This window comes from Pleurodeles waltl, chromosome 5 (genome assembly GCF_031143425.1).
Source record: "Pleurodeles waltl isolate 20211129_DDA chromosome 5, aPleWal1.hap1.20221129, whole genome shotgun sequence".
NCBI lineage: Eukaryota > Metazoa > Chordata > Amphibia > Caudata > Salamandridae > Pleurodeles > Pleurodeles waltl.
The window spans coordinates 1,848,135,264-1,848,148,017 of NC_090444.1; the positions used below are offsets into that span (position 1 = coordinate 1,848,135,264).

The 12,754-nt window shown below is 49.1% G+C and overlaps 1 protein-coding gene across 2 annotated transcripts in view; it reads right to left on the minus strand.

Annotated features, from left to right (window-relative positions):
- KIF6 (kinesin family member 6) overlaps window positions 1–12,754 on the minus strand; it is a 1,127,187-nt gene that overhangs the window by 198,019 nt on the left and 916,414 nt on the right. The window lies entirely within an intron of this gene.

The following is a 12,754-nucleotide window of genomic DNA, read 5'->3' on the forward strand; positions in this document are numbered from 1 at the left end:
ATCATATGCAAGTTTGGACAGATCAACATTTTGGCCTGTGCCAGACATTTTTAGAGAGAGTTAAAGTGATAGAAAAAGAGAAAAAAGTTTGTCAGAGCTTTTAGAAAGACAGAGAAAAAAACTTTTAAAACTTTTTAGAACTTTTTAGAAAGTTTAGAAGTACTTTTCAGCACTTAGAAAAGAGTGAAAAGAGGAAATGCAAAACGTTTTGGCTATGTGTATATACACTGAACTTGTTTTGTATATTTTTCTCTTATGAAAAGTACAATGACAAGAGTGGTAAGTAGTCTCAAAGCACTTATCCCACCGCTGCACAACCAATGTAGGAGGCTGGACTGGCTTGTAGAGAGTACCAAGGGGTACTTGCACCTTGCACCAGGCCCAGTTATCCCTTATTAGTGTATAGGGTGTCTAGCAGCATAGGCTGATAGATAATGGTAGCTTAGCAGAGCAGCTTGGGCTGAACTAGGAGACATGTAAAGCTCCTAACATACCACTGGTGTCATATGCACAATATCATAAGAAAACACAATACACAGTTATACTAAAAATAAAGGTACTTTATTTTTATGACAATATGCCAAAGTATCTCAGAGTGTACCCTCAGTGAGAGGATAGGAAATATACACAAGATATATATACACAATACCAAAAATATGCAGTATAGTCTTAGAAAACAGTGCAAACAATGTATAGTTACAATAGGATGCAATGGGGACACATAGGGATAGGGGCAACACAAACCATATACTCCAAAAGTGGAATGCGAACCACGAATGGACCCCAAACCTATGTGACCTTGTAGAGGGTCGCTGGGACTATTAGAAAATAGTGAGAGTTAGAAAAATAACCCTCCCCAAGACCCTGAAAAGTGAGTGCAAAGTGCACTAAAGTTCCCCAAAGGACAAAGAAGTCGTGATAGGGGAATAAGGCAGGAAAGACACAAACCAACAATGCAACAACGATGGATTTCCAGTCGAGGGTACCTGTGGAACAAGGGGACCAAGTCCAAAAGTCACAAGCAAGTCGGAGATGGGCAGATGCCCAGGAAATGCCAGCTGTGGGTGCAAAGAAACTTCTACTGGACAGAAGAAGCTGAGGTTTCTGCAGGAACGAAAAGGGCTAGAGACTTCCCCTTTGGTGGACGGATCCCTCTCGCCGTGGAGAGTCATGCAGAAGTGTTTTCCCGGCGAAAGAACACCAACAAGCCTTGCTAGCTGCAAATCGTGCGGTTAGCGTTTTTGGACGCTGCTGTGGCCCAGGAGGGACCAGGAGGTCGCAAATTGGACCAGGAGGTAAAGGGGACGTCGAGCAAGACAAGGAGCCCTCTTAGCAGCAGGTAGCACCCGGAGAAGTGCCAGAAACAGGCACTACGAGGATGCGTGAAACGGTGCTCACCCGAAGTCGCACAAAGAAGTCCCACGTCGCCGGAGAACAACTTAGGAGGTCGTGCAATGCAGGTTAGAGTGCCGTGGACCCAGGCTGGACTGTGCACAAAGGATTTCCACCGGAAGTGCACAGAGGCCGGAGTAGCTGCAAAAGTCGCGGTTCCCAGCAATGCAGTCTAGCGAGGTGAGGCAAGGACTTACCTCCACCAAACTTGGACTGAAGAGTCACTGGACTGTGGGGGCCACTTGGACAGAGTTGCTGGATTCGAGGGACCTCGCTCGTCGTGCTGAGAGGAGACCCAAGGGACCGGTAATGCAGCTTTTTGGTGCCTGCGGTTGCAGGGGGAAGATTCCGTCGACCCACGGGAGATTTCTTCGGACCTTCTAGTGCAGAGAGGAGGCAGACTACCCCCACAGCATGCACCACCAGGAAAACAGTCGAGAAGGCAGCAGGATCAGCGTTACAGAGTTGCAGTAGTCGTCTTTGCTACTATGTTGCAGTTTTGCAGGCTTCCAGCGCGGTCAGCAGTCGATTCCTTGGCAGAAGGTGAAGAGAGAGATGCAGAGGAACTCGGATGAGCTCTTGCATTCGTTATCTAAAGTTTCCCCAGAGACAGAGACCCTAAATAGCCAGAAAAGAGGGTTTGGCTACCTAGGAGAGAGGATAGGCTAGCAACACCTGAAGGAGCCTATCAGAAGGAGTCTCTGACGTCACCTGGTGGCACTGTCCACTCAGAGCAGTCCAGTGTGCCAGCAGCACCTCTGTTTCCAAGATGGCAGAGGTCTGGAGCACACTGGAGGAGCTCTGGACACCTCCCAGGGGAGGTGCAGGTCAGGGGAGTGGTCACTCCCCTTTCCTTTGTCCAGTTTCGCGCCAGAGCAGGGTTAAGGGGTCCCTGAACCGGTGTAGACTGGCTTATGCAGAATTGGGCACATCTGTGCCCAAGAAAGCATTTCCAGAGGCTGGGGGAGGCTACTCCTCCCCTGCCTTCACACAATTTTCCAAAGGGAGAGGGTGTAACACCCTCTCTCAGAGGAAGTCCTTTGTTCTGCCATCCTGGGCCAGGCCTGGCTGGACCCCAGGAGGGCAGATGCCTGTCTGAGGGGTTGGCAGCAGCAGCAGCTGCAGTGAAACCCCAGGAAGGGCAGTTTGGCAGTACCAGGGTCTGTGCTACAGGCCACTGGGATCATGGGATTGTGCCAACTATGCCAGGATGGCATAGAGGGGGCAATTCCATGATCATAGACATGTTACATGGCCATATTCGGAGTTACCATTGTGAAGCTACATATAGGTAGTGACCTATATGTAGTGCACGCGTGTAATGGTGTCCCCGCACTCACAAAGTCCGGGGAATTGGCCCTGAACAATGTGGGGGCACCTTGGCTAGTGCCAGGGTGCCCTCACACTAAGTAATTTTGCACCTAACCTTTACCAGGTAAAGGTTAGACATATAGGTGACTTATAAGTTACTTAAGTGCAGTGTAAAATGGCTGTGAAATAACGTGGACGTTATTTCACTCAGGCTGCAGTGGCAGGCCTGTGTAAGAATTGTCAGAGCTCCCTATGGGTGGCAAAAGAAATGCTGCAGCCCATAGGGATCTCCTGGAACCCCAATACCCTGGGTACCTTAGTACCATATACTAGGGAATTATAAGGGTGTTCCAGTAAGCCAATGTAAATTGGTAAAATTGGTCACTAGCCTGTTAGTGACAATTTGGAAAGAAATGAGAGAGCATAACCACTGAGGTTCTGATTAGCAGAGCCTCAGTGAGACAGTTAGTCACTACACAGGTAACACATTCAGGCACACTTATGAGCACTGGGGCCCTGGTGAACAGGGTCCCAGTGACACATACAACTAAAACAACATATATACAGTGAAAAATGGGGGTAAATGCCAGGCAAGATGGTACTTTCCTACACCAAGCCACAAATTTCTTCCTGTGGCAGTCAGATATCATCTTGATGGAGGAACAACTGGCTACCAAACTAACATCAATGACTTCAGGAGGAAGGTCAAAGGCTGTCAACTGCTGCTGCTCAATGTCCACGCAAGAAAGTGGAGAATGGACACGTTTGGGTGGAGAACCCTCCGCCGCTGCTGCGACAAGATCCTCCCAAAGGGGCAGCCTGAATGGAGGATGGATGGCCATGTTCAGTAGCTCTGGATCACACACTCTTCATGCCCAGTCTGGGCACAGTTGTTCTTGATCTTCTTGAGAACTCTGGGCAGAAGTAGAATAGGCGGAAAGGTGTACGAGAGGCCTGAGCTCCACTAGAGACAGAAAGCATCTCCGAGAGAGAGACAACTTGGAAACTCCAATGTGCAAAACTGCTGATATTCCATGTTCTTGGTGCCAGTGAACAGATCTAACCAAGGCTCTCCCACTGCTGAGTGAGACCTTGCACCACCTCTGGATGGAGACGCCATTAGTGATCCGGTAGGGATCTTCAACTGAGTTATCCGCCCTGGCATTCAGAGAATCTGCCAGGCGTTGGACCACCAAGGATATGCCCTGCTGTTCCAGCCATGTCCAGAGTTAGAGAGCCTCATGACAAAGGGTCCAAAACCCCACCCCACCCTGTTAGTTGCAGTACTACATGGTGATTGTGTTGTCAGTGAACACCTGAACAAGACTTTCCTTGATGGAGGTAGAACTGATTTCAATGCCATTCGGATCGCTCGGAGCACCAGCAAGTTGATGTGCAGTCCGGATTCCACCAGAGACCAGAGTCCTCTGATCTCCACCTCTCCCAGATGGCTGCCCCATCCCAGGAGTGATGCAACTATCACCACTGTGAGATCGTGTTGGGGAAGGAAGAGGGATCTGCCACTGACCCAATCATGGTTTGTTAGTCACCACTGCAGATCTTTCTCAGTTCCCTCTGAGATCTGGACCATGATGGAGAGATTACGCTGATGCTGCGCCCATTGGAACTTCAGTTCCCACTTTAGAGCCCCTATACGCCAACGTACATTTGTCACCAGCAGGATGCAGGAGGCAATCAGATCTAGCAGCCTCAGAGTCTGTCTCGCCAAAACCTTAGATAGAGACTTAAACATCAGTATCATAACCTGAATATTCTGGACTCGCCGCTCGGGAGGATCGGCCCAAAACTGCACTGTCTCCACAACAGCTCCGATGAAAGGGAGCATCTGAGATTGAGTCAGGTGTGCCTTCCGCATGGTTATAGTGAACTCCAGTGAGTGCAGGAAGTTCACCGTAGTCTGGAGGTGGGAGACCACAGCTTGGGGTGAGTCTGCCTTTAACAGCGAGTCATTGAAATAGGGGAAGACTCACGTAGATGAGCTGCAACCACTGCAGTCACCTTGGTGAACACCCAAGGGGCACCGGTCAGGCCAAAGGAAGCACGGCAAACTGCAGATAACACCTGTGGGCAGACAGGATGGGGATATGAAAATATGCATCCTGCAAGTCCAACACTACCATCCAGTCTCTGGGGTCCAGGGCAGACAGAACCTGAGCCAAGGTGAGCATCTTGAATTCCTCCTTCTTGAGGAAGCAGTTGAGGAGCTACAGGTCTAGGATAGGATAGGATGAAGGCATCCATCCTTCTTCGGCACCAGAACATAGAGGGAATAACAACTACGACCTACTTCTGGCATCGAACCCCTCTGTATGGCTCCCTTGGCCAAGAGAGTTGCAACTTCCTTGCAAAGAAAAGAAAGATGATCTTCCATCAGCCTGTCTTGAGATGGTGGCATAGGGTGGGGGGAAGAAAAGTCATTCAGGGGAGGGAGTAGCCCTTTCAACTTTCTGCAAAACCCTCCTGTCCGATGTTACGGACTGAGAGTGAGGCAGGTGATGACATATCCTACCACCAGCTGGGTTCCTGTGATGGTATAAGGACAGATTAGGAGAGTTTGAAGGGTGCAGCTGTTGCAGTTTGAGGGGGAGGGAAGGGCAGAGTAATCCAACCTCTGGCTGCCTGATCCTCAAGGCTTGTGGATACCTCGTCCTCGGCCGCACATGTGCTGGAGAGCATGCGAGGCACAGTGGCTGGTTGGGAACTTGCGCCATTGGTAGCCCCTTCCGTGACCACAAAAGGGGTGAAAAGTGGACTGGGGTTGGTGGTGGTGGTGAGGGCGGAAGATAAGTCCAAGGACCGGGTCGTAGGTTGACTGTCCTTAACTTAAATCTCTCAAGTGCCGAGTTCGCTTTGTCTCCAAAGAGATGGGTGCCATCGAAAGGCATGTCCATCAAAGACGACATGACATCCCTGAAAAGACAGTAGTCCTTAGCCAGGCGTGGCGATGAAACCACTCTGCCTTGTGAGTCGGGTGTGTCGAGTCCACAGAAAATTGTGAACTTTGCTGCATCTCTCCCATGTGCTACCACTTCGGAAAGCCAGCCTGTGCTACCTCCAGGACCGAAGGCAGCACTTGCACAACCATATCCCACAGAGCGTGGGAGTAGGTTCACAGACCATACTGCTAGGCTGGTAGAAGAAAACATCATCTTCCCAAGTGTGTCCAGCCTCTTGGATTCCCTATCTGGAAGAGTGGTAGGGAACACACCAGAGTTGACATAAGAGGTGGAAACCTGGACCACCAAACTCGCAGGGGCAGGGTGTTGTGTGAGACGAAACTTGGGTCCCCTTCGGTGGGGCAGTGGTGACGGGTGATTGCCGTGTTCACAGAAGCACCTGTGTTGGGTTTGGGCCAGGTACTCCAAAGGACATCTGTCAGGTCCCCATTAAATGGGCGGAGCGGTTCAGCTGGGGAGACCCACGGCTGAAGTACCTCTGTCAAGACATTAGTCTTGAAAGCCACTGAGGGCAACTGAAAGTCGAGGCCTTCCGCAGCTCTCCACACCAACCCACCGTTACAGACGCTCCCTCCTCCATAGCCCTGGTAATGGAAGAAAGCATACCAGCATGTGGGAAAGTATCCAGGTCACTGGTTTCACCCAGTCCCTCACCCCAGTCCATGTCATGTTCATAAGGCTGTACTTCTTCAGGGTCCAGTGACCCCTCGTATACCTCTTTGAGAGCAAGCCCATAGAAATAGGGCTCAGGATCTGATCTGGGAGGCAAAGCTCCAGATGGTGCAGGATACGGTGTTGAGCGGCACTCCTACGGCTCTGTATTGAAGTCAGGGATCAAAATGGGGATGGCGCCGGGAGCATCGGCATTGGGACCGGTGCTGGGGAAGGCTGAGGTGGCACGACTGGATTCTGTCTGGATCCAGAAGTGGATCCTTGGGGCCCCACTGGTTCTGGGGCCAAAGTCTCTGGCGTGGAACCAGCAGAGGTCCCTGCCAACCCTGTGGTGCCCAAAGGCATATCAGAGGGGTCAGCCCACCCAACTATGGCATACATGGCGTCATAAAACTTTAAGCTGGGTGCAGGTCACTCTGGCTCCTGGAAACTCAGGGAAGAGTGGAGTTGGCCCAGCTGCAGGCTCAACTGCTGAGCAAGGCCTAGAATGCAGATGCTCGTGCGTCTCATTGGCGGACGGACGCAGAGAAGTAAAAAGCACGCTTCTACTTCTTCTTCTTCTTCTTCCTATGCTTGGACTTACCCAAGTGTCCCGAAGATTTCGAATGGGACGACGACCTCTGACTCCATGACTGATCCTGGGACTTTCTTCTTGACCGGGTGCTCAACTGGTATGGAGTCGTACCACGGACACCATTAGCTTGAGGGAGTGCTTCCTCAAAGCTTTCGGGTTCATCGAGCAGATGTCGTGGTTGCCCTTTGGGCACCACAGGCAAACAAGATGCAGGGGTCCAACATCGGCTGGTGACAGGCGCCGCAGGGTTTGAAACCGGCTTTCCTGCATGACATCCTGCCATACCAGGAGGTAAACATCAAAAAAGCTCAGTCAAAAAGTGACTGAAGGGGTAGCTCTTACCAGATCTGCGCTGATTGGCGTGGACAAAAAAGAACTGACGTCAGCGTGCCTCAATGGTGCTTATTTAGGTCATCATTTCTGGCACGGAAACCAACGGTGCCCACAGAGCCGATCGACGCAACCTACTGGCGCACAGGGTACTGCTAACGAAAAATCTTCTGGATCCAGTCTGACGCCTGAGATAATTATAAGGTAAAGAATATGGACCTAGAAGTCTCTATCAGATATATGAATGTGATCCAATACTGGAGAAAAATTCTTAGTTAAATAAAATAAAAAAAGTAGTAGCTACTTTTTAATGATTAATGTTTTCGAATTCCCGTCCCTACCCTCTCTGTTGGGGAAAGCACTGTGGTGTGCCCGTTCGAGACATGTAGGTTCACGGTTTGTGATCAGGACAACGTTTTGCAGGTCCATCATCAATGTGGAAAGTACATTACAAATTCAATCGTGTGACCTGTAAGTGGCGGACCCTGGCTATGTGGTATGATGTGTGGGAGTCATTGATGCTCATGGACTGCGGCCTCTTCTCTAACTTTCTCTCACCTGCTGGAAGAACATTATGTGGCACACTGGGGACAACTGCTGGAGGTAACTCTGGGTTCCTTAAGGACGTAAACGATGTCGAAGCTGTCAGTGAGGTCTCTAGGGTCAGTAGGATACGGTTTTGGTGAGAATTAAGTGTACTTGATATCAAGCCTCACCTGCCATGATAACATCTGAATTCTCCTTACTTAGACCAGACACAGCACAGATTCAGCAAAGGGAACTCTACATGTAACTGCTGCGTTAGCATTACTCGGGTGGGGGAAGAAGCAGGTGGATCATTCAGTTTTGATCTTTCCTGGTTCTTACCGAGGTGGGTTTTGTGTGTCACTGCTAATGCTCCAGGAGTACCAAGAGGAGGAAGCAGAGAAGATGATAACCACAACACCTAGTCATAGTACCTTTCTCCTGAAGAGGGTCCATGGGGGTCACCCCCTTCTGACCATAGGAAAGAGCAAACATAAAAAGCAGCACTCCAGACATCACAAGAAAGAGATAAAGGAGTTCCTCAAAAAAGGGTTTGGCATATATTCCTTTGATTGTAATCTCAACAGCAGCGCCTCCTTCTAGGTCCATGCTCGCTTCTTCACCCACGTCTTGGGCACACAACCGCCAGGGTGGCTTGACTGCCTGTTCTGGTGAGTGTAGCGCCTAGGGCGCTGACCAGCTCTACAAAACTACAGAGTCTACAGATAACAGTGCTTGGACACAAGATTCAAGAGCCCTGTCCCTGGCTTCGAGGACTTTCTGGAGGAAATTAAGAAAGCCCAGGGCAGAAACATATAGGAAATATCTGTCATCAGGTCATGAAAGAAATGGTTGATCATGTAGCTAGCAATCTCCTTGCCAAGGGGAGGATATCAATGGGAAGATGGCTTCATCTGTTACCTGCCCTCTCCCTTGCCAGGTCTTCCTCTCCTCCCCAGCATGTAGAGAAGGCCAGTTACCTGTGGCTTTGAAAGAAGCACCCCTTTCTGATTATATTGACAAAAGAATGGGGCTTTCCTAAAAAACTAGCAATTTTTGACTATGCACTGAGCCTGTAGCACATATCAGGCCCATTCCCTCTAGCAACGCTTTTTAGAGCCACGAACCACCTTTTAGAAAGGCAAATTAATGCAACCAACTTACCTTTAATGGACATGAGGCAGACGATTACTTTTATGTCACTAATGCATTGTGTGGCAGCGCACTGTCATTTACAGACAGCGCTCTTTCCACTGAAATGGCCACTAAATTGCCACAGATACAGCTTTACTGATAAATCTAAACTACACACACATGGTAATGTGTGGACATCGGGCTTCAGTGAATATTTATCATTTGTGCATCACCAAGTGTTTTGATTTGTGACTTCTGAATGGGGTCTGCTGGCATTTGTGCCTCCTGCCCCATCAGTGCAGTAAACCACTAAGGTAAGTGTTGTGTTAATGACACACACACAATTTGTGTAGTAATAAGCTTTATTGTCTGGACCCAACGCATACACGTTCTCTCCAGTGCGGTTCATTACTGGAATCTGGGGACCCCCCCAATAAGGTATTATTGAAAGCCAGGGACCCCTGGCCTAAGCGATTTCTACGATTTGAACTTCAAAACAACATACAAAAATACAAAAACAAGCATACACTAAACAATTGCTCAAATATTGAAATATTTTGTTAAATTCACAATCAAATATAGAAAATGTTCTCACAATTTTAGTTTGGTTTCTTTATTTGCATATATTTTATTAATTTTAATTAGGGCTGCAGGTTTTCCGGTATTTATTTTTGTAACATTTCCGTCCCTATTTATTCATACTTATTTTTTGCCCATCTTGTTGGCATTTATCCATATTTATTTAGTGATTCATGAACAGATGAGGTGATAACTTGTATATCTTTGTGTTTATTTAAAGTATAAACGTGCACTCGTACTTTGTGTTCGTACAGCAAAAAATAATAAAATATTTAACCAACATTTAAAAAGTAGTATAATAGCACATATTTATGTTGAGTTATGCAGTAATTTAAGGCAATCTCATTGAGCTTTGCAAATCCCCACACTGCCAATGTGTTCGGCTATTGTCCTGAAAGTCATTATTCTCAGCATGGGGAGTGTAGGAAGAAGATACAGTGTACACATAGTCCAGGGGTTCCCCAGGGGCTTAACAGAGGCTACAGTAGATAATACCAATGCTCTCTTTTGTGGTAGTGTGGTCGAGCAGTTAGGTTTATCAGACAGTAGTGCAAGGCATTTGTTGTACACACACAGGCACAAACCCAATGACTTAACTCCAGACAAATGGTTTTTATATAGCAAAAATATATTTTCTTAATTTTTTTTAGAATCACAAGATTCAAGTTGCAGGTTAAGTACTTCACTAGATTCTTATTCACACCTGTATCAATAGTACTTTGTTTGAAATCAATAAGTTATACAGTTTTGGAAATATTGACAATCTGTGTAAAAAATTGACACGGCGATTTTCAGAAACAGTTCCTGGGGGAAGAAAAGTTACATCGTTTTACAGGTAAGTACAGCACTTACAGTTCCAGTCTCCAGGGTTTACGTAGCCCACAGGTCGGGTTTCAAGTTAACCCCAAACACCCCCCACCAGCAACACAGGGCCGGCCGGGTGCAGAGGTCAAAGTGTAGGCACAATTAACACGGGCTCCTATGGAGACTGGGGGCACTCGGTTTCAGATCTGCAGGCAGGTAAGTACCTGCGACTTCAGAGGGCAGACCTGGGGGGGTTTAGAGGAGCACTGGGGGGCCACAAGTAGGCACCAAACGTACACCCTCAGAAGCACGGAGGCGGCCGGGAGCAGTGTGCAAACAGGATGTCGAGTCTCAAATGATTCTCTAAGCTGGGACCCCGGGGGTCACTCCAAGGCTGCAGGCGAGGTCCAGGGGGTCACCTCGGGCAAACCACAGCCGGGACAGGTAGGAGAGCCGCCTGCTGAACGTAGCTGCACTGGAGGTCGGGTTCTCCTAGGCCTGGGGGCTGCGGATGCAGTGTGTCTTTAAGCGTCGGATATCTTCGTCTGGAGCTTTCAGGGTCAGGGGGTCCTCAGGATTCCTTCTGCAGGCGTCGTCGTGGAGGGGTGGAGAGGTCAACCCAGGGTTGGCACTTGCTCAGAATCGCCTGAGGATCCTCGCTAGCTGGTTGGGCCTCCTGGACACAGGCTGTGGGCGTTGGATGCAGAGTGGTTACGACACACACATTTGAAATGAGGCGGCAGTCCTTATTAGTGGTTTCTTCTTGGACAGGGCCGCTGTCCACTGGAGTTTTTGGTCCTTTCAAGTGCAGGGCAGTCCTCTGGAGCTTGGCAGAGGTTGCTGTTCCCTTTTGCAGGTTCTTTGAAGCAGGAAACAGGCTGGTAGGGCTGGGGCCAAATCAGTTGTCGTCTTCCTTCTTCTCTGCTGGGTGTTTCAGCTATGCAGTCCTTCTTGTCAGGTCACTAGGGATCTGGTGAGCTGTGTCAGAGAGGCCGTTAAATCCTATATTTAGGGGTGTTTTAGGGGTCAGAGGGCAGCAGCCAATGGCTACTGTCCCTAAGGGTGGCTACACCCTCCTTGTGCCCACTCCCTTTGGGGGAGGGCACAAACCTAATCCTATTAGTCCCTGTCCTCCAAACCAAGATGGAGGACTCTGCAGGGAGGGGTCACCTCAGCTCTGACACCTTAGGGGTGGTCCTGGCTGGGATGGTCACTCCTCCCTGTTTTCCCAAAGTTTCCCGCCAGACTTGCTGCCAAAAGTGGGGCTTTGTCCGGGGGAGGGGGGTGGGCAACTCCACCAGCTGGAGTGCCCTTGGACACTGTAACCCGAGGCTTGAGCCTTAGAGGTTCACCGCCAGGTGTTACAGTTCCTGCATGGGGCAGTGTGAAGCACCTCCACCCAGGACAGGCTTTGTTTCTGGCCTCAGAGAGCACAAAGGCTCTCACCCCATGTGGTCAGAAACTCGTCTGAAAGAGGCAGGCTGGCACAGACTGGCCAGTCCTACACTAGCAGCTTGGCTAACATACAGGGGGCATCTCCAAGATGCCTTCTGTGGGCGTTTTTCAATAAATCCCACACTGGCATCAGTTGGGGTTTATTGTGCTGAGACGTTTGATATCAAACGTCCCAGTATTTAGTGCAGCTATTATGGAGCTGTGGAGTTTGTAATGACAAACTCCCAGACCATATACTCAATATGGCCACATTGCACTTACAATGTCTAAGAATGGACTTAGACACTGTAGGGGCATATTGCTCATGCAGCTATGCCCTCACCTGTAGTATAGTGCACCCTGCCTTAGGGCTGTAAGGCCTGCTAGGGGGGGGTGTCTTACCTATGCCACAGGCAGTGGTTTGAGGGCATGGCACCCTGAGAGGGGTGCCATGTCGACTTTGTCTTTTTCTCCTCACCAGCACACACAAGCTGCAAAGGCATGTACGTGTGCTTGGTGAGGGGTTCCCTAGGGTGGCATAATACATGCTGCAGCCCTTGGGGACCTTCCTTGGCCACAGGGCCCTTGGTATCATGGGACTGGACTGTGTGCCAAGGGTGTGCCAACTGTGGAAACAAAGGTACAGATTTTGGGAAAGAACCCTGGTGCTGGGGCCTGGTTAGCAGGATCCCAGCACACTCAATCAAAGTTGGTATCAGCACTAGACAAAAGGTGTGTGTGTAAGGGGGCGTAACCATGTCAACAGTGCCACTTTCCTACAATGAGTCACTCAAAAGAAGCCAAATTACCTATATTTTTCAATTTTAAAAAATTAATACAGACAGGCAAGACAATCCTTTTCTGTCTGTATTTACCTGTAAAAATCAATAAAAATGGAAAACAGGGAGTCCTAATTTGAATGTGATAATTTCAATATTATTTGATTTGGTAACACAGTTGTGGACCCTGTGAGAAGGCCTCATGGACCCCCATGGGTCCTTGGACCACAGGTTACAAACCA